Here is a 4,721-nt window from a genome sequence, read left to right on the forward strand (position 1 = left end):
TTTCATTCATGTACGCCAAATCAAAGAAATCATAAAAATGAAAAGTCGAGAAAAGAAGATAAAGTTTGTACTATAGCTGTCCGGTCACAGCGTAACTAAATAACGCTCGCCTACCTTTGGCTTTGTATCTACGGAAATATTGAGAATTAGGCTCTGTAACTTTGTGTGAATATTCTGAAATATATTAGGAATCGCTTAAGACGAAAAAAAATTGATTTTTTTGACCTTATAAACCGGGCTCCCCCCTTAAATTGTTCGCCCAATCCGATGGCGTATATATCGCACACTCACTGTAAAGTTCGACACAAAGGTAATACAAAAAAACACAAAACTGATTAATTAATCGATCACATATATTTAAGTTTCGTACTTTAATTTTCACAAAATGTTAATAACTATACTTCTTAATTCTTCAAGCTAATGCGCTACAGAGTTACCTGCGCTTCTATTTAACTTTTTGTTTTATTTTTTATATTTAGTTGCATTTTTGTTTTATGTATGTATGCATCATTTGATGGAGTCATTATAATTTAAAATGTATATAAATAACAAAAATTGAAATAAAATAAAATAATTAATACAAGTCATATAAGAATAAAAACAAAATTAAGTTGAAAAACGCATAGACGTCAGTTAAAGCAAAACAAAGAGTTATACAATACATATAAATATATGCAGATACACATATAACTGTATATATTAGAGAACGACCGAACTGCGGCTTCGGCCACAAAAGTTCTGTTCGGTTGAAAGTTCGGCAAAAAGGACGAATATTTCTAAGTTTGCACTCCTTCAGCGAAAATTCAAAACAGTCTTTGGGATTTACGCTTTAGCGATATGATTTGCACGAATTAGACGCTTATGGTATCTTAATGAATATCAACTACCAAGGAATTGTGAATACTAGTGGCACACATTATCTGTTCAAAATATTGCTTTAAAATATCGTTGCATCTTTCTATTAGTAATATCTTTAAACAGCTTCCATCGAGCGTTTTCAGCGCTGCAGGTCAGCACTTTACCGATTGATGGAGCCGCTTGCAAGGTGAAAATGCCGCTCATTTATTATTTTTGCATTACATTACACAAGAAGTACTAACATTTCGGTCTGTTACGATCAGAAGAGAAGCACATACGCTCCGCCTAAGCCAGCTCCACCAACTGTAGCTAAGTGTGGAAACTGGATTTGGATTGGGTATTGCGTTGAGTAGGAGGCACACAAAAATTTAAGGTCGGAGTGCAAACCGCCCCCTTTCATTCACTCATTCCATTATAAAATTACACTGTGGAACAAATTCAGGTTAGCAAAAATTAAGTCCATTCTGAGAGTGGCGGGTGAAAATAGAGGCGAAATTAGAAGACCCGTATCGCGCCGTTTTTTTATGTTAGTTCGGATTTTTTTTTAATCGGCCTTCGAAGTTCGAAATCGGAGCAAAATTGTTTATATGGTTTTTTGGCTATAACTCGTCGACTAATTGATATTTTTTCAATCTGTAAAAGCCAAATTATTGCATATCGTTCTCTAATATATACACATGGCACGCATATCGTTTGTTGGGTGTTTGACCGCGCTCCTCCTCCACTTTGTGGTGTGCCTTGTGCTGTTATTCTACAATTGGAGGGACCTACGGATGGTATTTTATGAGGAGATTTTTCATGGCGGAAATACACTCATTGCTGGGCCATTTGCCTGCCGAGTGGCGACCGCTATTAGAAAAAAACACTTTTTCTGTCAACAATGGCAGGCAGTCGATACAACCGAATGGCAATCACGCATAAACCATTCGGCTACGACAGCCGCATACATATGCACATATACGAATTGTAGTAGCGGTATGCATATTCATGTACTTCGTATTTATGGTTCCACACATTCACATGCAGCGACGTGTGCCAGTATTGTGGTTTTTCTTGTTGACTCTACCTTTTATATAACAATAATTTTTAATTGAAAATAAAATGTGTATGTGTGAGGATGGGTATATGTAGGTGGAACGAGATGTACGTATATATGCAACTATGTATTGAATCAGCTGGATTTAATTAATAAATTAAAAATAGTTTGTTATTTAAATTATGTTATATATATTTATATATATATATGTATATGTATACTATGTACTCGTGTATGTATAATGATGCTAATTATTTGCTTGAGTTGAGAGCATCAGTGTAAACCGTAATTGGATTTTACTTTTGCAACACCTGCACGTAAGAGTGCATATACATACGCAACGTTTTGTTTGTGTGTATTTAAATGTATTATGCAAAATAAGCACTGTTTATATCGGCAAAACTTAAAGTTAACCAATTAATAAATATGTATAATATATTGCTTTTGTTCTTGTTGACGCAATTCAAAATCTTAAAAACAAAGGATTATTTATTTTTTAACGCCTGTCGAAACACACACAAATTTGTATATTTTATTCGTTTTTCTTACTTATATAAAAATAATAATAGCAAACTAAAGATAATTAAAAATTACAATTGTTGCACAATTTTTATTTTTATTTTTTTTTATAATAATTACTTTGCTGTAAGGCAAAAGTAATTCAACATTTATCATCACAACGAAAAACACAAGTTTTATTATTATAAAATTACGAATGCACTAATGTCAAAAAAAAAAAAAAAAAATTATAATAATAATAAAAATAAAAACAAAATACATACAAATATTTATAGTTTGAAATAGCTTTTGCATGGCATTACACACTTATAAATAAGAGCTTTTAAATAAAGTACATAAATTAGTTACATATTCAGAGCGAGTGGCGAGTAATGAAAATGAAATGCGCAAGTTTTTATCTACGATTGCAAGAGGAAATTTAATGCAGGTATGTGCATGGATGTGTATGTATATAAATTACTATATATTACAATGAAAAATCTGTGTAGGTTTATATGTATTTCCACTAAGAGACTAATTAATATATGCTTCTAATCATATCTTTTGATTGGCCATTTTCAGCGACGCTTGAAAAACAAAAAAAATTATAATAATAAAAAAATGATATAATATTAACTCGCTTAGCCACTTTTTACTAGCACTGGGAATAAGGTGTTGAGTTTTCGAGTTATGAAAATGTCAAAATAAATGTATTATACAAATTAAATACTACGAACTCTGCATATGTAAGTATGTAAGTTCGGAATTCGTTGCACTATTGAATTTGTTGTTAGTTTGAATTGTTGTTTATTCTCTCCATAGAAAATCGGTGAAAGTGAGTTAAGCTGCATTTTTGTTTTCAACAACTTTGCTGCTTTATACATACATACATCAATGAACTTAAGAAAATGAAAAGTTTTTATACAGTGTTTTATTTCGTATTTTTCTGAAAAAATTTCTTTAACTACTCAAATTTTATGCTAATAAATACTAAATCAGTAAATATGAAAATTTTATTCTGTATTTTTTCATACTCGTTTTTTTCTGCACAGTGGGGAAATGCTGTAAAGCACAAATGAAAGGCTCAATTGTTGTAGTTATAGAGCAAAAAAAAATGCATTTATAATTTTAGACTTGTCCTGTCCGCCCAAACCGGCGCAAATTTCTATTTTTATACCAGGCCCCGTTTGCATCGTTATCTTTTGGAAGTTATTCTGCCTTTAAGCGATGCTTTGGCCCTCAAAGGCGGGTTTAATAACATAGAGAAGTAAGCTAATATAGAATTTTTTTTTTTTTTTTTTTTTTTTTTTTGAGATTTGATTGCTCATTAAAACAACCGGATGGGAGTTTGCTCAGTTTTATATAGGGTGGTTTTTAAGAGATTGAAAACTTTAAATGGTAATACAAAACAGAAATATTGTTGGAATGAATTTTTTTATATAATATAATTATTATCTTAGATAATTTCATGGCATTTATTTTTTTTTATATGATATCTGGCATATGTCCGTCGCGGCTACGAGTTACATGGTCTATTAGGACAGTCCAATTTTTGCCTGCTATTTCCAATAAATCTGGCCGCAATACGTCAAATGTGGCTTGAATCTTGAATATTGCACTAAATCGATTGCTAAGCGGCGCTGTCTTGTTGGAACCAAATGTCGTCGATTCTTAGCTAATTAATTTCAGGAATCAAAAACTCAGTCAGCATGGCTTGATAGCGCTAGTTATTCACCGCAAAGGCAGCTTCTTCCTAATTTCGAAAGAAACAAGGACCGGTCGAAAGAAGCAAAGACCGGTCGAAAGAAACAAGTGCACTGTGAACTTGGCGAACAGATGATTTATTATAATAATATATTTTCTTTATTTTTCATAGTAAATTTTCACAATTTGAAAGCGTTGTCCTGGCGCTAAACGACTCATGATGCTCATTTGCCAAACCTTACATAACAGAAATGCCACCATAGTTTGCCATTTTCAGCTGTCAAACCACAGTTATCGATATCGATTGTTTTTTATACCCGTTCATTCTACAAGGTGGCGCAAAATTAATCACCCAGTTTGTTTTTGAATAACTTTTTTACGAAATGAGAAAAATTACTTTGAGTAATAAAAAAAATTTATAAATATTCGGCGCGTACACTTCTGTTAGGTGTTTAACGAAGCTCCTCCTCCTATTTGTGGCGTACGTCATGATGTTGTGCCACAAATGGAGGGGTCTACAGTTTTAAGCCGACTCCAAACGGCAAATGCTTTTTATGAGGAGCTTTTTCATGGCAAATATACACTCGGAGGTTTGCCATTGCCTGCCGAGGGGAGACCGTTATTG

Source organism: Anastrepha ludens, chromosome 4 (assembly GCF_028408465.1).
Source record: "Anastrepha ludens isolate Willacy chromosome 4, idAnaLude1.1, whole genome shotgun sequence".
Taxonomy (NCBI): Eukaryota; Metazoa; Arthropoda; class Insecta; order Diptera; family Tephritidae; genus Anastrepha; species Anastrepha ludens.